The sequence below is a fragment of the Peromyscus eremicus genome, chromosome 8b (assembly GCF_949786415.1).
Source record: "Peromyscus eremicus chromosome 8b, PerEre_H2_v1, whole genome shotgun sequence".
In the NCBI taxonomy this organism is placed as follows: Eukaryota; Metazoa; Chordata; class Mammalia; order Rodentia; family Cricetidae; genus Peromyscus; species Peromyscus eremicus.
In genome coordinates, this window is record NC_081424.1 from 46,766,557 (window position 1) to 46,789,025 (window position 22,469).

Genomic DNA, 22,469 nt, shown 5'->3' on the forward strand with positions numbered 1-22,469 from the left:
ACATGGTATGAGGCAGCATCCCTTCCCGATGAACAAGGTGTGCCTTACAAGTATAGGGACATCCCTAAAATGGCCAGCGAACTAGAAAATATAATGTCACCCCTAAAAGCAGCAAGGACAGGAGGAGGCCATGTGAGCACGCTATTGCACCAACTGAGTGACCTCTGTCGTGGGCAATAAGGCATGCAGCTGAGACTAAGCTTTTTACTCAGAAAGAAGTTGCCCATTTAAGGGAAAAATTATAATAGGAAAGGGCAAGCAGGTGTTCCCCTCCTCATTAACCTCTGATTGGTGGAAAAGGGGGAGAAAGGGAGGATGGGATGGAGGTGTTTTCTTGCCTTTTCTTCAAGCTGGAAGGATGAAAGAGAATATAAGTTATATCCATGGTAAACAGCCCTTCCTGGTATCAAAAACGTTAAAACCTATGGGAAAAATAGGCCAGTGAAGACAGAGAAAACAAGATAGAAATGATAGAAGACAGCTCAGGTACAATCATTAATAAAGAGGAAGGAGAAATCCACAATGCAACATACAAACAGGACCCTAAATAACAGCCCAGAAGCGGAAACTATGATAATCGGTAATGTTCTCCATCTAAACTACTTCAGTTTGCTTTTGGCTTCTTGTGACAATCTCATATAGCAGAGGCTGGCCTTGAACTCCTGATCCGCCTACCTCCACCTTCCAGCTGCTGGGATTACAGGGTTGTAGCACCATACTCAGCTGGGAAACCTTTTAAACAAGGAGTGAAAGAGCCCCCTCATGGCCTAGCTTGTGAGTCTGTGGGCCTTGAGAGCAGCTGGGATCTGTCCGAGTTCCAAGAAGTCAGAGAAACTAATTATTCTCACTGCTCGACCCTCCTTAAGACAAACGGCTGCACAACCTGATTGATTAAGCAGGGGCTTTAGTGGCTCATCTGAGCTCCATAATGGTAGGAGAGGACCCAGCAGATCCGGATGATTTAGAATGACATGTAAATCAGACTCATAAAGTGATGAAACATCAAAGAGATGGGCGAGAAGGACAAAGCAAACAAAGGGATCTCTCTAAGTCACTCGAAGGTAAATATGTCAAGCAAGAGTTCCCAGAGGGGGAAAAAAAATTAACAGACAGCTAGTGTCATGCTAGTAGGCTTCTGAAAAGGTTTAAAGCCTGAAAAATGGTTCAAAGAAGACGTAGATGCTAAAACAGCACAGGTGAAAAGGATTAAGTTTGTCTTCGGGATGGAACTTTCCACCTCTGAGGATACAGTGTATATTTCCCCTGCAAGAAAGTGTGGAGGGGGCGGGGATTGTTCCCCCAGCCCAGGCTCTTGAAGCAGCTCCGTATGGCTAATGGAAGGGCAAGGACCATAGCCACAGCCCAGAGCTCATTGGAACCTGGAAGCTAGTCCCAGTGACAGTCAAGACAGGCTAAAGCATGGTTCTGCTCCCCTTGGGCCTGAGGCAGGCTGAGCAGAGCAGGCCAGCCCTGCCAAGACGGTAAGAAGATATTATTATAGCAGTTTGCTCTAAGATTGAAACCGTTCATCTTGGAAGGAACTTCTTAGAAAAGGATGTTTACAATGAGTTGAAACAACAGGATTTCTGAAGCCTTAGAATCGAAGGGGAGGTGAGATGGGGCATCCTGCAGGGAAGCTCATTTAGACGGGAAGTAAGCAACTCAAACTAGTTTCAGGAAGTCCCTGAATCTGAGCAGATTCACTGTGCCCTCCATCCCCATGGGCACATCAGCAGTACAGCTGGCTGAGAGTCACTATCAGTTTAGCCCAAGCTGGAAAAAAAAAAAAAGGAAGCAGAGACCAACCCAGCTGCCTGGAAGAGGCTTAAAGCAACTGGGTCCATCCAGAAAACACCATCCAACCTGTCGAGCTGCCTGTAGGTTGTACTGTGCACTTCAGGTTTCCAGTCTTTGTGACCTGTCACCCTTACTGAGGTGGGCTTTCAGCTGATTTGAGTCATGCATGCTCCTGTAAATAACCCCAATAAAACTCGTTGGTGCACCAACATGGACTTTGGTGGTCTCTGTACTTTGGTCTGTCATAGGTGCCCTGTCTGGGGTGAGTAAATGTTTGTTCATGTCTTTGCAGGAATTGTGTCACACAGCAGATGTGCAACAGGAGCTGCCATACCCCTAGATGAGGGGACAGGATGGTGAGGGAGAATGACTATGGACTATTGTCTTAGTTACGGTTCCTATTGATGTGAAGAGACGCCATGACCACAGCAACCCTCATAAAGTAAAACATTTAAAGGGTGGGGGAGGGACACCTTACAGTTTCAGAGATTCAGCCCATTATTGTCATGATGGAGAACATGGCAGCATGCAGGCAGATGTGGTGCTAGAGCTGAGAGTCCTACATCTTGCAGGCGACAGGAAGTCAACTGAAACACTGGCAGTATCCTGAGCATAGGAAACCTCAAAGCCCGCCGCCATAGTGCCACACTTCCTTCAATGAGGCCACACCTACTCCAACAAGCCACACCTCCTAATAGTGCCACTCTGTGAGATTATGGGGGCCAATTATATTCAAAATACCACAATATAGAGGGCTAAATGGAGAACTGGCCCCCATACGTGCCACTGAAACCAACATTGCTCTTTTTACAAAGCAGTCAGTACCAGTGATGGGATCTTCTTACAGCGTGTTAGACCTTGTCCCTGTTTCTTTTTTAGAATTCTCTCAGCTATCCAGGATCAATTTGCTTGGAGCACACAGCAGCAAGTCTCCAGGGATTATGCCCACTCTCTGTAAAAGGCTTACATCATATAATCCTAACCCCCCTTGAGTCTCATGGATTTCGAAAGAAAGAAACATTTGGAAGAACACTACACATAAGTTGAGTTTGAAGTAGGTACCCTGTGAAAACAGGGAAGGTCATTCCCAAGAGCCATAAGGTTATTGAATGAAAATCTCAATGTCATGTATTAGCCACTTCCCTATGGGTTGTTGTCCAGGGAGATCCCCAATGCCCCCCCCATGATAATAAAGGGCATTGCCATTGCAGTTGGCTTCATGCCAGCATCCGATGGTAAGTCCCTATTCCTAAAGTCACCACAGGCTTTGGCCATGAGACATGGATAAATCAAAACCAAGGTGGGCTAGAGCTGTAATCTCCTTTGCTGCTGACTGGCTTTCACAGTGGCAGGAGGCAACATACAGGCTGCTGGGGGGCAATGGTTACCAACAGACGTGTTTGGCTGTGGGTCTCGTGGATGATGGAAGCAGCGTGCCAGGCAAGGTGAACCTGCCGGTGCGGTAGTGGCTCCACTGTAATAGGTGCAACCAAAGGATGCTTTCTTATTCACTTCAGTGTGTGTGTGTGCCAGGGGGTGGGGGGGCACGTGGGACGTGTGTGAATGTGGGTGCACGGCCATACACACTGAGGCTGGAGGAGGACATCTAGTATCCGGCCATATCACTCTCTGCCTTACTCCCTTGAGAAAGTCTCTCACTGGACCTTAACTGACGGTCAGCAAGCCCCATCAATGCTGGGATCTCTTCCCCTGACAGCACTGAGGTTACAGGTCCATGTGCACTGTACCCAGCTTTTCATACAAGTGCTGAGTATTTGAACTCAGGTCCTCACATTTGCATATATATATATATATATATACATATATATACATATATATATATATATATATGGTTTTCGAGACAGGGTTTCTCTGTGTAGCTTTGCGCCTTGCCTGGAACTCACTTTGGAGACCAGGCTGGCCTCGAACTCACAGAGATCCGCCTGCCTCTGCCTCCCGAGTGCTGGGATTAAAGGCGTGCGCCACCACCGCACAGCTTGCATATTCTTATCCACTGAACTGTCTCCTGAGAGTCCCAGCTTTTTGAATGGTCTTAAGGTCAGATCAATAGGCAGGAATTCACATCTAATGGTGTAAGCCAGGACAAAAGCCCAAGGCTGGGGAGTTCATAAGCCTAAGTGGGTAAGCAACTGCTATTATTTTCGTTAAATGAATCTGATGTGCTTTTCAAACTACCTTCTAAACACTTCCGGGTTTGCCTATAGATCTTTTCTGCTGTTAGCCATAGAAGGAAACTTTTTCTTTCTTTTTTTTTTTTAGGTTTATTTATTTTATTTTATGTGTATGAGTGTTTCATCTATGTGTATGGGTGTATACCACATGTGTGCCTGACGCCTGTGGAGATCAGAGAGGGTATTTTATCTCTGGAGCTGGGGTTATAGATGGTTGTGAGCTACCATGTGGGTGTTGAGAATCAAACCCAGGCCCTCTGAAAGAGCAACATGTAATCTTAACTACTAAGCCGTCCCTTTGGCCCTGGAAACTTCCTTTTTACAACAAGCAATATACTGCAGAAACTCATAACTTTTGGAATACATTGCTGACTGGTTAGAGGTCGGATTCTGCCATAAGCCTAGCAACCTTTTCTAGGCTTGGCAATATGGAATCCCTTCCTTCCTCAACAAGGCTTCCTGCTCTCTACCTGCCCTTATCTGGAGAATGTCCCTGGGCCTAGAGGACTGACCTTATCTAAAAGCTGTCTCTAAACCAGATGCCTGTTTCTAAAGCAGATGCCTGACTCATCTTTAGCTTGACCCTTGGCACAGATCCCTGCTGAGAAGACTTACTCTAGGAGCTCTGCTATAGGACCCTACTGCCACATACTAAACCCTGTGATGGGAGCATGCCACTTAATGTAAATTAGGGATTGTCCCCAAGCTCCCCAATTCTATATATTCCTTATTCTCTGGAATAAAATTGAGCTGATCCTCTGAAATCTGTCTCCCAGAGGGCTGTCTCCATTTGTGCTCATGGGCCGCCACAGCTTTTTGTCACCCCATCTGCCTCTCTCCCCTCTTGACCTGGTGGCCAGAAGACCAAGGGGGAAAGAGGACCCCCACACATACCCAGTCAAGCTCCAAAGAGTTAGTGACCATTGCCATAGCACAGTGGACCAATGATCTACATGGTAAAGAGATAACCAGCCATTGACATCACCCACTCCTGGGCAGGGGAATTTGCAGCAGATGAGACAGAAAGATCGTAGGTGCTGGATGACTAGAGGGAGCATCGTGAAGCATTCCTTCCTGGAGGGTAGAGACAGTCTTGTAAGACTCAAGAAGTAAGTCAAGTTTACAAGTTCCAGAAAGGTCACAAAATGTAGACCATGATTCTTAAGGCTGGTGTCCCAAGGTTATACAAGTTGTAACAATTGGTGGTGAGGGGAGAACCTCTGGACTCTATGTTGCCTGCAAGCTGTTCAGGAAGCTTGGGGGCGGCGGGGGGTGGGAGGGGGCAGAGGGGCAGCTCTTGTGAGTCATGGGTTCCAGGGTAGGATTTTTGATGACATAGCAACTGCCTTTGAGTCAGCCATGCTCCTGGAAGTAACTCCAGTAAACTCAACTGATTCATCAAGCTCGACTTGGGTGGCCTCATTTCTATGGTCTGCTCTGGGTGCTCTATCTAAGGTGAACAGACATTTGTTCATGTTGAGCCAGGACAAATCCAACAATAGTGAGGAATAATTTTCACTTATTTTTTTAGTTTGGGCTATGTTTAATATTGGTATTTGATAATATACAGAGACAAAAGACTTTCCCTTTGCTTGCTTGCTTGCTTGTTTGTTTGTTTTATTTTTCTCTTTTCTTTTTGACAGAGTCTATGTAGACCAGACTGGCCTAGAATTCACTGAGATCTGCCTGCCTCCTAAGTGCTGGGATTAGAGGTATGCCACACTCTACCCAGCCATCTTTTTGTTTTCAAATAGTGGCTTCTTAGCTACACTATCTTAATCACTTAGGGTATTGATCTTCCATACTGTAAAAAAAAGTTAATGTTTTAGAAGTACTATTATATGTTATAATCACATATTTACTTCTCTCTATCTAATGTCATTTCAACAAATGTTTGGGGGGGACTGGATAAGAACAAAGGTACTTTAATTTAAATTTGGACTTATTCAAAATGAGCTTGTAAATTAATTGCATTTTCCAGACGTTAATCAATACCATGGGTTGAAATGTGATGCAAGACTACATATGAGACCTCTGAACACAAATCATCAGAAACTCATTCCACAGACCATGATTTCTCTTATAGGTCAATATGGCCACCGAATCACATTCATGACTTTTATAAATGCACTCCCCTGAATGAGTCACTGGAAGAGCTGGGAAAGATGCGCCTTTCACCAGAAACATACTCTTGTTCTGACTAATGTGTATTCTCTCCCATGCCCACCAAGGGCTGTTCTTGGCCCTTCCATGGTCCTAGAGACCCAAACCCTCCACTCCCTTCCCCAGGCTCTTTCCTAACTCTTGCCACAAATCCTTATCTGCTTGTGCAACTTCCTGTTAGGGGACCGATCTGTGTAATAGGAACATCACTACTTGGTGTGTGTCTCTACTTCCTGCCAGTTCCACATATTTGGATTTTAGTCATATCTTTGTCATATGGGCTCCATAGACCCAATATGCATTTTTGTCACATTTGATTCATTTTTATCTGAACAATAATAGAATATGACAATACACCCTTAAGGCTTAAAAAAAAAAAACTTAAGTAATCACCGTAGGCCACATCAATACATGTTGATATCAATAGAAAGTCATGTTAAACTATAAATTAAAACCTATTAGCACTTGGAAATGTAAATAAAATTATTTTTCTGTTTAGTTTTGGTGTGTAGTATTGCGAAGTACATAAAGTTGTATTTGAGTAGAACTGATTCCCATGGAAGTATTTTCCCTGCAATTGAACAGCCAGGAAAAAAATGGAGTATATTCCAAGATGTATGTTTGAGAAGGCCAATGTGAGAAAAAAAAACCCACAATTCTTCTCTCTTGGCAACCTCAAAGCCTCCAAATCCAAAGATACCTCCTGGTGCTGGGCTATTTAGAGAACAGGAAATAACTCAGTGGGTAACTTGCTTATGGCAAAAGCATGAGGATCTGAGTTCAATCCTCCAGAGTATCAGGTTTGGAAAAAAGCAAGGCACACTCACAACCCAAGCACTGGGGAGGCAGAGATAGGCAACCTGTAGGGTTCTCTGGCTAGTCAGTCTAATTGGCAAGTTCCAGGATAGGGAAGAGAACCTGTCTCACAAAAAGCAAGTGAGGCTGGCAAGATGCCTCACCTGGCAAAGGTGCCTGCATGAAAGCCTGACAACCCGAGTTAGATTCTCAGATCCTACAAGGTAGAGGAAGAGAATCTGCTCCCTAGAATTGTCCTCTGACCTCCACATGCATGCCATGGCATGTACACAACTGCATTCATACATATGCACACAGACAATGATAAAATATTAAAAATTTTAACATATGGTGGACACCACCCAAGGGATGACACCCAAGCTTGATGTCTGGCATCTATATACATACACGTGTTCCTGCATGCGCTCTCACTCTCTCTCTCTCTCTCTCTCTCTCTCTCTCTCTCTCTCTCTCTCTCTCTCTCTCACACACACACACACACACACACACACACACACACACACACACACATGAGAAAGAGGTGTAGGGGAGGGAGAGAGAAGGGTGTGACCTTTTCTCCTGTTCTATCTCCTATACAAGATTTGGTCCCAAGGAGGTCATCAAATCTACCTGATGCCCAGCTCCTAGATAAACTATTCAATAATTAAGGCCACACACATCTCTTCCAGACTGGAGAATTAGCAAGAATATTTTACTTACCAGGCAGTGCATCATAAATGTTGGCTCTGGAAACCCAGTCCTTCAATTATTTTGCTATAAAATAAAATTTCCTGAGATTAGAATCTGAGTTGGAAATTCTGTTAGCATCTCTATATAGGCTCAGTATTTAAAAGGAGAAATTAACTATGCCTGGGACCGGGCCAGTTTCTGAAATAGTTGTGTTCTGATTCATAATATCAGTGCAGGGGTTAAATCTCTCCTTACAGAAATCTATCCCTGTGAACAATTTTTGTCTATGTCCAACCACAGCGTCATGACCAGCCAAAGGGCTGCCAGCACTGCCCGCTGCCTTTCCTGATTTAGGTAAATGGGTCTTTCCAGGCCAACACACTCTACAGACATGAATGTTATTTCATTAAGATATATAGTGACATAAAAATATTTATGCTGTCCATATATCTTGGGCAGCTTGAAAAATCTAAGACAGGTCTTCAAGCAATCTCATTTTCACAGATCACTTAGGCCAGTCAGAAGCAGTGGGGGATGCTGGAGGAGGCACCGTGTTTGTTTATAGAAGGCTGACGGTGTAGCAAGCTTGTGTGCTAAGAAACAGAGATGGGCTCATACAAACCCTGCCCTCCCACCGCAGCCTACAAAACAGAGGGCCCTTCATCTGAGCCTTTTCCTGCTGCTGCTGCTGCTGCTGCTGCTGCTGCTGCTGCTGCTGCTGCTGCTTCAGGTAAGACATGGATGGGCTATGCTTCTACCTCATGGAGTTATCTTCAGCCTTTTGACTGCCGACATTATTATCCCATTAGAGTAGAGGGCTGGCTTTGAAGTTGACTCTTCTTAGCAGGGCCCCCTTAACTAGTCCCTTTCAAGTATCTCACCTTGCTTAATGGTTTCCACAGCAATACATCATCAAGGGGAAGGATGAAAGGCAATGAAATTGAAGTGTGAACCTGGATAGAGGTGTCATGGCTCTTCCTTAAGGCATCGGTTCTTTTTCTGGAAACATGACTTGAAATTCTGGTTGCTGTCTTCAGGACGAGGGACAGGCTCCCAAGAGAAGATGCCAGCACACTGCGCCATTGCCACATTTTCTCATCCAACGTAGCAGAATGGAAAAGGGGTGGTCACCTATGGTAAGGTTCAGCTGCTGCTGGAGGATGATTTAATAAGGGCCTGGAGAGAAACATGACCAATCCAAAGAAAACTTAAGACAACACACAACAATAAGATGTAGGAACTAATCAGCATGATAGAATGCAAACACAGACGCTGAGGTTTCCTCATGTATTTGGAAAATAGCCTAAAGAGGAAGGGATCCTGGGGATAGATTTGCCCATACAGCCATCCTGGTGTCTACCCATTTAACATCCATTGTGCTTCCTCTACACGTAGGCACTGTGTCAAATGCCAGCAACATGGCTGAAGGAGACTTGATTCCTGACCTTAGGTTTGGCTCAAGAGAAGGAGGAGAGAAGAGGTCATTAAATAAAGGGGATTGTGGAATGGGAGGCACCCACAGGAGGGTGACTCCTGAGAACTCAGGAAGGGCTTTCCCAGGTAGAAATGGTGGCAGAACAGGATCTTAGAAGATAAGGAACAGCAAGCACCATGGTGATGTAAGGCAGGCTCCATGGCCACATGTAAGCACATCACATGTAATGACTTCTTTCGTTCTCATGAGGCCCTGTGGGTATATTGAAGAAGTCTCCCCCAATTCAAGATGCACAGAAAGATTAAGTATCTTTCCCAAGTCAAAACACCCCATGTGACCGAACTAATGCTTAAACCAAGGCTTTGAGCCACAGGACCCAAACTGCTACCCATGATGCTAAGACTTAGCCAGACACATGTGAAGTGACATTTTTAGAGGATCAAGGACACCGGCTTTTCTAGAGTGACAAGAGAGAGTAAGACATTGAGTATCCATGGATCTCAAAGATCCAGCTTTGGGGAATTAAAGGATAGTTGGGCTGGTGATGCCCCTTGGCTACTCAAACTGGGCTTGGAGCAGCTATTGGAAATACATAACAGCAACCAGAACAGCCATAGACATTGGAGTAATGTGGTGTGTTCTTCAGTCCTCCCAAAGATTCGTGGCAGGAGAGCTTTGCTTTCTTCACATGTCAGATAGCTTTAAAATGCAGTTGCATAAAAATTACCATAACACTTTTCCTTTTTTGTTCTATTGGATATCTAACTAAAAGTGATTCTCTAACATATTTAAAAACCAAACTCTGTGTGTGTGTGTGTGTGTGTGTGTGTGTGTGTGTGTGTGTGTACACGCACATGTGTGTGAACACATTTGTGTGGAGACCACAGGTCAACCTCAGGCATCATTCCTCAGGAGTCACCCATCTTGTTTTGTGAGTTTGTCTGGAACTGCGATGACACAATGAGAAATGTAGGTGGCACGGAGGGTTCCCAGTTCTGCGCCTCTCCAAGCAACACTAACACAACCATCTCCACTTATTCATCCTCTGCCTGTCCTTTAGGCTTCAGAAATTATACAATGATCTCTTAGACCAAATCCCTACTCCTGCCTTCTAGAGAAGGCTTCCGAAAATGTGCTCCTTGAAGCCAACGACCAGGTCCAAAATGTCAGTTGTGTTTCAGAGCCTACTTACAGGACAGTGTTGCTCAGGTGGGTAGCATTTAACAATTGATAGCTAACAGAAGTGTTAATGTTCCTGGATGGCTTCTTCCACCTACTTGGCACCATTGAAGCAAGATACATATATACAATTTTTTACACTTATTTATTTATTTGTGGCGTGCACATGTATATATGTGTGCATACCATGGAAGCATGTGGAAGTCAGAGGACAATCTGTGAGAGTTGGTTCTTTCTTTCCGCCCTATGGGTTCCAGGAATTGAATTCAGGTTAGGTTTAGTAGCAATTGCCTTTACCCACAGAGCCACCTCGTCAGCCTGCAAAGGCTTTACCTAAAAGCCCTAATTGAGACATCTCCTGTTGCCTTCTGCTTGACCGTGGTGCTTTAAAAGTAAAGTAGATGTCCGAATAATCCAAGCTCGCAGCAAGTGCTCCTGGGCCTCTAAGTGGTAATAGTTGTGGATTACCAAACATGGGAAGCCCAAGGCTGGTGGCCCCAGCAAGGTGGCCAGTTCTGATATGGAAGAACAGGTTGCTCTTTTGATTTCCTTTCTCCAATCACTGCACCTTTTACCATTTCAACCTCTCTGATGGGCTAGCAAGATTAAAATAACAGAAAGTGCTGGGGTTCTGTGTTCTCTGCCCTGCTTGCCTTCACTCTCAGTGGCCTGTATCGAATCAGCTTATTTCCCATCATCCTCTTCCTGCTCCTTGGCCTTCCCCATGGACTCTCTTCTAGTCTCGGATAAGTCCCCCCTAGCTCATACCGCAAGGTTCCTCACTCTCACAGTGACCTTGACCTCTCCCTCCTCAGTGTGGACCCCCAAGGGGAGGGGGACTTCATTCCTTGCTTCGGCATCATTTCCCTGTGATGTGAACAAGACTTGCCTTGCCCAGACTGGAGGATGTGGGTGATTTGGGACATGCCAGGCCCTCCCCAGATTCTGTTCCAAGTGATTCCTGCACATCACTTCATTTATCTCTCCAACCAGCCCTGAATGGTAGGCTGCAGATGACCCTTTCCTGGATATGGGAAGTGAGAGGCAAGAGCTCCTGTTCTCGATCCCTGGGCTCTCTGGTCACTCAAACATAAACATACTTCTTTGATCTGGCTGAATAGGACTGTAACTATGCTCTTTGCCTATTTTTCCTGCCCCAGTGCACTCTGGGTATCCCAGTGCATTTTGGTATCTGCTTCTGGGTACAGATTCTTAAGCTCTCCAAGCTCTGTACTCATCTTTATCTTGGTCACATGCTCCTGTTACCAGTTCCAGGACTTGCTTTCAGGTGTAGAGCTTATCAGGAGAGCAGCTCTGGGTTAGGGATACCTCATGCTCAGTCAGACCTGCTGAGCTTACAAAGTCACAGTTTCACAGTACCGAGGGCGCCAGGCCGTGTGGAGGCTTTCTCTTCTCAAATCCCGAGCCCCCAAATCCTGTCTGCCTTTCACTGTATTTTAAATTCAGCATTCCACATATTTAGAGTTCATAAAATTTGTCTATGTCCGAGTTTCCCTCACCAGCTATCACACACTTTCTCCCAAGATGCCTGTAAGGCGCACTGCACTCACACAAATTCCACCTTGCTCGTTAAAATTTACAGAAGGCTGCAGTTTCTCCAGTTCCTTCTGTGACCCCTGGGAAATGAAGACCGTCGGTGAGCTTACGTGAGGAATTTTCTGGAGACTGGCTGTAAACAGTGGGACATCCTGATGAGACTCGGCAAGACTAGCTCCCCTCACAGCTGTACTTCAGCTATGTGTCTGTGTTGTGATGTGTCTGGGGCTCTCTACCATCTTCTCTCCCTTGTCGAAGGAGCAGTGGTATCCCCCACCTCCCAGCCACTGTCCTATGCAGCTCCAGGCATATGGTAGCCCTCTGCCCACTCTTCCTCACCCATGCACCCCTGCACACAAAAGTGTGTGTGTGGGGGGGGGGGTAATCTTATTTTATTTTTTAAAGAATGAGAATAAGTGATTAGGTCCTCTCTCTCTGAAATATACACTATGAGCTATTTGTACAGAGAAAGGGGTCATTATCTCTGCTTGGATGCTGAGGGAGGGCTTTGGGCAGAGCTACCATGAGCAGGGTCTTGAAGGATAAGTTCTCTAGCAAAAGTCAGGAAGGACACTGTAGGCAGAGATGGCATATTCAATGCACAAGGGGAAGAGATGACATGGGAATGATAAAGGACCTGACAAGTCACAGTATGGAGGGGGAGGGAGAGGCTTTCATGTACTATTGTATTCAGATACAAGCACAAAGACGAGGTGCTCAGGAAATATTTATTATGAATGTTGAGTGGGGATGGGTGGAGCCAGATTTCAAGGGGCATTTTATGGCATTCTGAGAAGTCTAAACTTTTGTTTGTCACCAGTAAGAACTCATCAAACTTTCTTAAATCAAGGAAATGGCATAATTATATCCCTGAAGACTGTGTAACACAGGTTTCAAGGGGGACAGTTGTGAAGAAATAGAGCATTGCCTCGAGCTTCTAACTGGTCTGATGAACTTTGTTTGACATTTCCCTTCTAGTGCTGTATTTTGCTCTAGTCTTGATTATTCTCAGGAAACCATATTCCCCACCAGTGATGGCTGATCTTTGTCAACTACTTGGAAATACATAAGAGTCACAGCTTTGTAAACAGAGGTGGAGCCTTTTGTCCTATCCACCTGACCCCAAATACCCAGCAGCCATTCCCCAAATAGCACACTGAGGCGTATATTAATTATAAATGCTTGGCTGGTAGCTCAGGCTTATTACTAACTAGTTCTTACAATTAAATTAACCCATTTGTATTAATCTATGTATTGCCACGTGGATGTGCCTTTAGGTCCTCTGGCATCTTGTTTCTTGGGCAGCTGTCTGGGTCTCTCCCGACTCCATCCCTCTTCCTCCAAGTCCTCAGTTTGATTGTTCTGCCTGACTTTATCCTGCCTTGCCACAGGCCAACACAGCTTTATTATCAACCAATGAGAGCAACACACATTCACAGCCTACAGAAGGACAATCCCACAGCATAGCTCTGGGTGTGTCAGTGTGAGTATTTCCGGAGAGAAGTTACTGCAGAAGGAAGGGCATACCCTACTCCTGAGTGGCGTCCTTCCATGGGATGGGGGTGTGAATGGAATAAAGGGAAAAAGAGAAAGGAAAGCCACATGGATGCCAGCATTCCCTGTGCTCTGTTTCCTGCCCTGTTAAAATGTGCACAGGCAGCCTCCCCAATCCACTGCCACAGTCAGGATCCATTCCTGCCCCTGAGCCTTCTGCACCATGATGGATTGGACCTTCAAACTGTGAGCCAAAGCAAGTCCTCTCTTAAACTTCTTGCCAAGATTTTGGTCACAGTGCTCTACGTTACACTTAAAAAAAAAAACTGAACATCAGTAATGAGAGTTTGTTACATTGCCACAGAGATCCCTGAAGCTGCTGCTGTGTTTCTAACTCTCTTGAGTAAACTCATTTGCTCAAACCAATGTTCAAATGGCACTGGTCTCCAGTTCTCAATGGTTTTTCTGACATTTAGATTTCTCTTCCTGTTTCCATGCTGATCCTACTGGATGCAGACATTGTCGATGTGAGTCGATCCCTCGGGATGCAGGTATCACTGTGAGACCATCCCTCTGGATAGAGATATCACTGTGAGTCAATCCCTTACTGAACTAACACTTCCTATTGGCATGCTGGTCTTTCTATCTCTTACTGAACTCTAAATGACCCTGTGAGTGGGTGCATTGCTGACTCCACAGCCAACCATGATAGGAAGCCCCCTAAAGCCAGCGGTTCCCTGGGCATTGGTTGCATCTCACCATGCACTACAGGACCCAGGTCTCTGCTTGGTTTGTTGCTCATACCCACACTATCCCTGCTTCCTATATGTCTCTGGTTGTCCAATGAAGTAGAAGGTCATTTTCACCCTACACGACTCAGAATGAGTCCCAGTTGGAGAACTAACTCTGGGCTCAAGCATTTCACACTAAAGAAAGGATTCTCACTTTAAATGAAACCGTGACCGAATTTGGGGTCCAATCATGGTTTCCTCTTGGTCTGCTTGAATATTATTCCGGGTTTAATTCTACAACAGCTAGGGCAGTTCCACTCATGAGTCCTGTGAACTTCGAAGTCTTTCTTGCCGCCAACATCCTCAGTACTGGGATTAGCACATCACTCACCAAATGAGACAGGAGAACTGTCTCCCGACACGAACACATGCTCTTGAATTCCTAAGCCGATCTCATTTATAAAAAGTTCAGCACCCATGGCATAACTTGTGGTCGCTCCAAAGAGACTTTCACTGGACTTTGTCAAAACAAGTACTGGATTAAAAAAATCTAAAAGCATTATGAAACTCAGCCTCACTGTTGTGAAAACAATTGTACTACTTTACAAACTCTAATATTCCTGGAAATGTGTGCCTGTTCTTAAGCTAACCATTGAATGGAACTCAATTTTCTTGTTTTATTTATTCTTTTTCTTTTTCTTTCTTTCCTCTTTCTGAAAACATCTCAAGGAAGCTTAACTCGTGATGGTGTTTGCCTGAGATTGTTGCCATAATATTTTGCAGAGACGTCCAGGACAACCAGATACCTGAACTGTAGATGTAAGAGAACACCAACAGCAAACCAAACAGTATTCTTGCTGTTTCTCCTAAACCTGAACGCGGCAGTCCTAGGAAATGGACATGGCGTTGGCCGACCATGGTGGACTAATTCTTTTATTTTTTTTAATGTTTTTTTTAAATACTCATGACAATTCCTGCACTGCTTTTGATTTTTGAAAAGATTCCATTTTAGAATGGAGAGATGGCTCAGGGAGTCATGCTTGCCATGCAAAAGTGAGAGGACCTACGTTCAAATCCTGAGGAGTCATGTAAATCTGGACGCAGCTGTGCACATCTCTAATCCCAGTTCTCCTACTGTGAGATGGGAGGGGGAGATAAGAGACTCCCCGGAGGGGCCAGCCATCTTAGTTTATGCAGTTACAACAAAGAAAGGGAGACCCTGTTTCTTTTAGAGTCCTCACCTTCCGTGTGTGTGTGTGTGTGTGTGTGTGTGTGTGTGTGTGTGTGTGTAGTGGCACATGCAACAGCACATGCAACAGTACACACATATGTACCTATGTCATACAACATACAAAGTTTTAAAATATTTCATTAGTATCTATCTTGATTAAGTATCTGGACAGTGTTTGCTCCACTGGCTCCCATCTGTGCACCTCCTAATTCGTTGCTGTACAGTATCATTTCAAAGTTTCACCACGACACAGACAGAATCTGTTTCACCTCGCCTTCACCATAAAGTTTGCCATGTAGCTTGCTTGGACCGACAGGAGGAGACAGAAAAAATAATGGTGTATCTCTCCCCAGATCAAGTCTTCTTTTTGTCCAGAACTCGCTCTGTAGACCAGGCTGGCCTCGAACTCACAGAGATCCTCCTGCCTCTACCGTCCGAGTGCTGGGATTAAAGGCGTGTGCCACCACACCCGGCTCTCATCATTAAGTCTTAACTGGGCTGCCAGGCTTTCACTTGCTCTAAGACTCTGTCACTATGACCATGAGAAGTGGCCTTTGGTCCTAGGAAGAGAAGTTGTATGGAACAGAGGACAGAAACATGGAATGAAGGCACCCCAGTCGAGCCTAATCTAGACAACACACAGACAACGAGCTCAGTCCATGCTATCACTGGGGTTTTGCAGTTGCTTGGTACTTGGAAATGCTATTACACATATCAACAACTGTTTCCCCTTGGCTCGGCTGGTGTGAGCTAATCATGGTAATCCCATTCCCATTCACCCTGTCACTAAGTAGATTGAGGAATAAGAATGTCTAGTTCCATTGGGGACTTCTAGACAAAAAGGATTTGACAGAGACTTCAAGACAAAGTCCTCCTTTATCTTCAAGCTCTGCCAAATCCTCTCTCATTCTTTTCCTTGCTTCTTGGTGACCAAGAAAGCACTAAGCTCTGATGATTGATAGCAGCTGCCCAAAGGTCTCCAGGCGAGCTAGCCTGAGAACAAAGGCAGTCCACGGCAGCGTGCGACACAGAATTTTCTATCCATTTGTGAGTAACAGCCTCTAGAGTTTTCACTAACACAATTTGCTACACATCTTGACCAGGTTGAGTTGGTTTCTGTTTCTTGTCTTTCAAGCATTTTCAGCAGCTAACCTGGAACAGGAGTATTTCTGAACTCAGTTTGGGACTCTTCATGTTCTTCCAGGTGTCATGGGTAAGCCTTTCGGTGACATAAAGGTCATAGTCATAACCAAAAGTTCCACACCACTTTCTTCTGGCCTCCCCCTTGTCCCACATGGTTTCCTATATTCTTCAGGCTTCTCCCTTCCTTGGTATAACCAAACTAGCATGAACAACCTCTTACTCCCCCGACCATGATAGTTCTATTTCAACATGAACAAGAGAAGGAATTATTGTGATCGATTACAGCATTTTCATAAGTTAGAACATTATATCTCCAATAAAAGTAACTTGTTAATTCAGCAAATATTTATTCAATACCTACTTTAGTCTGGACACTGTACTGTGGAAGAATACTTGATAAGATGTCAAGAATAAGTTGTGCAAGAATCAGTCTACAAAACCTTGTTATGGTGTCTGGTTTTGAGAGAGTGCTCAGATGAACTTTGAACTTTAGATTTTAAAGTTGATACTAGAATGAGTAAAGACTTCCAGGCCTGTTGAAATAGAATTAATCTATTTTGCATGTAAGAATAACATGACGTTTATGAGTTCAGGGACAGGATGTTATGGACTTAATACATTGCTCCCCACCCCCTAATCCCTAATCTGCTGGTATTTGGATATGGGACTTTGAGAGGTAATTAGGCTAAGGGAAGTCATGAGGATGGGGCCCCATCATGAGATTAGTGTCCTTGTGAGAAGAGAGACACCAGAATGCTCTGCCTCTGCAAGCTCAGACACTTAGCAGGAACCAAATCCACCTGCACCTTGACCTAAGATTTCCCAGCCTCCAAAAGCATGAGAAATAAGTTTTGGGGTTTTGGGTTATTTTTTTTAGGTGATTGTAGAATATTCAGATTTGTGAGTGTGTGTGCATGCATATTCAGACCTAAGAGAAACTAAGGAAAGGGTGTAATGGTGGCTGTCTCTGGTGTGATGATGTGCACTTTGCACCTTGGTGCTTCTCCACATTTATCACATCTCTCGCTTCTGTGAACAAAAAAAAAAAATACACAATATGAAGTGGTATATTTTTAATAAACCTACTTATCTTGAAGTGCTTATGTTTTAGATTTATTAGATAATACAACTATCGACCCCAGGGCTGTAGCACATCTATGCAGTTACTGTGGAAGTGAGCAAGAGACAAAAGGAAAACAGGTTTGTTAAGGGACCAGAAAACAGTCTTCATATTTAGGATTGCCTTTCTTCATGTCAGATATGAAATTTGGAAAAGGACTCTGGACAACTGTTACTTGAGACCATGCTTATTTCTGAGTCCCACCCCCCACCCCCAAAAAAAAAATCTGGGTTCACTTCAAAGGAAAACAAAAAAGAAGAGAAAAGGGAGGGAAAATGGAACACCATGAGGCCCTTTCTGTGGCCGTTAAAGAGCCAGTGTGACTAACGGCCTCCACCTCAGCGCGCAGGGAGCACCCAGCTGTTCCTTCAACTCTGTGACCAGCCTGTCTGCAAACACCCACATCAGGCTGCAAGGCTTCCACAATGCTAAGAAAAATGCAAAGTGAAAGGAGAGGGAACATTTTGACAATCTTCATCTCCAAACAAGGACACTGTGGTTGCTCTCCAAATGGATACCGAGCGTTCTCAAGGAACTGGTCCACAATTCTAGCGAGAACGTTGGAGGGGGTTAGAATGAACAAAACTCAATCTGAAGCACAAGACCGGACTGTTATACTAGGATAGGGAATTCAGTCAGTGTGCGATTATTGACGTAAACTCTATTAATTTTGATCTTACTCTCCGATGCAACTCTTTCACACCTAGCATTGTGTTTGACTCTCCTAACTATGTAGTACTGAAGACAAGTCCTTTTATTCTCTATGCAGAAAAAGCAGTGACATGCGCAGACGGGGCTAGGAAGCAAACAAGCCTAACTTCTATGTAATGGGGGAGTTTTTAAATTAAATAAGCCGTATTAATTACGTTAATGAGATATAGGAAATACTTCATTTGCCTCATTTGTAATATGTTTATTGGACTAGAAAAAAATGATTGCACTCAGGAAAAGTTTTTACATGTGGGAAGACACTCAGTACACTTCCCACAACCCGAGGATATTCCCCCAAGCCCATGGATGTTCCAGAAATATGAGATGATTGACACATACTTGATCTTAATAAGGAACAGACATATTTAGAAAATTACAGTCTTTATATTAAATTTTTCATTACTCTTTTCCTTTACTTGAAATTTACCTCCATACTACTGAAGAATTGTATCCTAGGAAATTTTTTCTAAATGTCTCAAATATCAGAGAATTTGAGGTCAAAAACTCTTAAAGGTAGCAATTTCTCTCTCCTTTGAATCAAGTCAGTATAAATTAATTTGGACCATAGTTTTAAAGAAAAAGCAAGCTGATTCCAAATATTCCGTGTGTGAAGTGGAGGAATAGAGCTAGAAACCACATGGCCAACTAAAATTTTTCCTGCTAAGAAAATTGCCACAGTGCAAGTGGTCTGCAGCTGAAAAACAAGTTGGGCTGGGCTCGTTAAAGACCAAATCCTCGCCCGGCGGTGGTGGCGCATGCCTTTAATCCCAGCACTCGGGAGGCAGAGCCAGGCGGATCTCTGTGAGTTCGAGGCCAGCCTGGGCTACCAAGTAAGTTCCAGGAAAAGGCACAAAGCTACACAGAGAAACCCTGTCTCGAAAAACCAAAAAAAAAAAAAAAAAAAAAAAAGACCAAATCCTCCTCTCAGCAGATACTGTCTGTGACTGTGGGACTTGGTTCTGGACAACAATCAGGAAGCGCGGCCGTGGTGGTGAAGTTCCTCCTGAGGGTCCAGACACTTGGGGAACCACTATCTGTGGGTTTTCACATTTCCACCCAATAGCGAACGTTTGCAGCGGGAACTTCCTTCCCTCCAGGTACTAGGGAGCATGGTCATCTGCACCTGCCTGGGTCCAAACTCATCATAAACTTTGCCTGCCAGATGGAAATGGGAAACCCCCCTAGAGCAGTGGTTCTCAACCCATGTGTCATGACCTCTTTGGGGATCAAATGACCCTTTCACAAGGGTCACATGTCAGATTCCCTGCATATCGGATTTTTACATTACAATTCATAACAGCAGCAAAATTATAGTTATGAAGTAGCAATGAAAATAATTGCATGGTTGGGGATCACTACAACATGAAGAACTGTATTAAAGGGTTTGCAGCATCAGGAAGGTTGAGGACCACTGCTCTGGAGACTAGGATCCATGTTTCTCTCTTGTTATTCTGCTTTCTTCCCACTGAAAACTCACAGAATACAGACAAAACGCAACAGATATTTGTGTAGGGCCTTCAAGAAGTTCCCAGGATGGATTAGTCAAAGCGTGACCCATGAAGCTCTAACCTCAGAATTTTAGTAATAACTATTTATTAGTAATAATTTCTGTTGCTGTGACAAATACCTAAGGGAAATCAACTTACAAGAGGAAAAAGGTTGGTGTTGGCGTATGGCTTCAGAAGTTTCATCCTACTGCTGTGATAGAACACTGTGACCAAAACCAACTTTGCAGAGAAATAGGGTTATTTCAGCTTACAGGTCAAAGTCCATCATTAAGGGAAATCAAGGTAGGAACTCAATCAGGAACTTGAAGCAGAAACTGTGGAGGAGTGCTGTTTACTGGCCTGTTTGCAGACCCATGCTTACCTAGCTTTATATACAGTTCAGGATCGCTTGCCCAGGGAATGGTGCCACCCAAAGTGGGCTGGACTCTCCTACATCAATGAACAATCGAAACAGTCCCCACAGACATGCATGTAAGCCAATCTGGTCCTCAAAATCCCTCAGCTGAGACTGCCTTTTCAGGTGACTCTAGCCTGTATCAAGTTTGGCAGTTAAAGCTAACTAGGACAAAAATTAGCAAATAATATCAACAGCATGGTTGTTCATAATGCTGGATACAGGGGCTCACCCCAGACCTTCCCAGTTGGAATCTCTGGTGACAGACCCTTGGAATCTGCATTTTAGCAGTTCTCTGATATTTGGGTAGAAGCAATCTCACAGCTACCAGAGGACAAGGCAAGCCCGAGCAGGGGCAGGGGCAAGGTAATTCTGGGAGAGAGAAAGAGATGCAAACAGATGGAGCCACGTCAAGTGTGAATTCCAAGCATGAGACACTCTACTAACGAAGACGAGTTCAAACAGTCCATATGAGCTCCTCATTGGCCCCATGCTGCTCTGCTCTAATAACTAGAACAGTTTAGGGAGCACTGGGACACTGTGACAGCCGTGTTTGTCATAGGTAAGTTTGCCCTGCCTAGTCCTGGGGATCGCCCCTGCTCTGGCTCTAAGTGCCGTAATACCCTACAGTGTCTCTGTGAACATTGACTGAAAACAGACAGTCTCTATACCCACGGTGTTCTGGCTAGCATTTAACAATGGGCTCTCCCGGGAAAACAATCCTATAATAAGCACTGGCCGATTTCTGCAGTGTAAATACTCCCACTGTGGCTACATTGAAACCACTGAACATGAGCTCACGGAATATGAATTTTTGAAAAATATAGGCACACAATGGCTCTCACAAGCTAGGGGCTCCAGCTCCAGCACACAACTGTCCATACACACACACACACACACACACACACACACACACTCTGCACCATACAGTTCCCACATAAATACGCATCACTCTCATACGATTCATCATTCTCACATGCCTATACATAGGAAAAGTAGAGTCCATCCTGTCTATAATTGAATGTCACTGCTCTTCACGAACTGTGCATTAGTTCAGAGGTGTGAATTTTTTACACAAAAGGTGCTGTTTCCCCCCCCCCAATTAAGTCAAGTTTTGCAACAGAAAATGTTAATCATGGTTAAACTATCTTGTTTTTCATCTGACAAAAATTGTTATATGCTTATGCAGGGAATATGCAGATTAATCACACACACACCCAAAAGGTGTTGACGGCCTGATTTTCAGAACATGAATACATCATGTGACATGGTAAAGAGGAATTAAGATCACAGGGGAAGGCAAGGGTGCGAACATCTGACTTGACAGTAAGGAGGTTATCCTGTCTGTGGGTGGGACCAGTGTTGTCATGAAAGGTCCTGAGATGTAGAGAGGAAGACAGAAGAGTCAATGTCCAAGTGATGTGACTCAGGGTCCACTGTCAATTTTCAAGATGGAGTAAAGGCCGTGACCGAAGTATAAAGATAGACAGTAGATTCTGGAAAGAACAGGAAAAAGACCACTAACAACACTACAAAGAAACACAATGCCATGGACATAAAACAGTGAGATCTGTTTTAGATCCTGACTTCCAGCATTATAGAAAACAGGCTCGTGGACTTCTAAGTTTGTGGTCATTTTTGACAGCAGCAATTGGATTCTGATACAGTTTGTTTTCAGGAAGGTACCAAAAAAGAAAAATGTATAATTAAAGAACCATAAATCATCCTAGAAGTGTTAATCCCATTTGCCTACAGTGCAGGCAGGAAAAGCCTATCCATGATGCTCCCCCTAGACACACACACACACACACACACACACACACACACACAGTGAGGGGGGACAGAGACAGAGGGACAGAGATGAGGGGGAAGAGGTACCCTTGTATATACATAGGCAGACAGGCATGCACACTTGCACACACACAGATGGATAGGTGTGCTAAACCTAAGGAAGCGTGCCTACCTCCCCCAAGGAATGTATTAGACTGGTAGGAGGCTTAAGCCTGCCATTTTACCTTGTCCTCTCTTAGGATCTCCGTTCTGCATTACCTCATCAGGATGCCTTAAGACAAGATGCTTAGTGCAAAGGGAACATGAACCTCAACAGTCAAAAGTGGCACTTGGCACGGCCCCACCTAAGCAAAACAGGATATTCAGAAATCTCCAGAAGAATCAGACAGCCTGTCTTACAAGTGCTTATTAATAAAAGGGCGTGGAGAGCCTTGAGATATAAAATAAGCTGTCTCATAGAGTCTATAATTTTCTGCCTTTGAAACTTCACCACAGTGTTAGGAGGCCCAGGAGTGAAACTTACACGTTTTACAGAAGC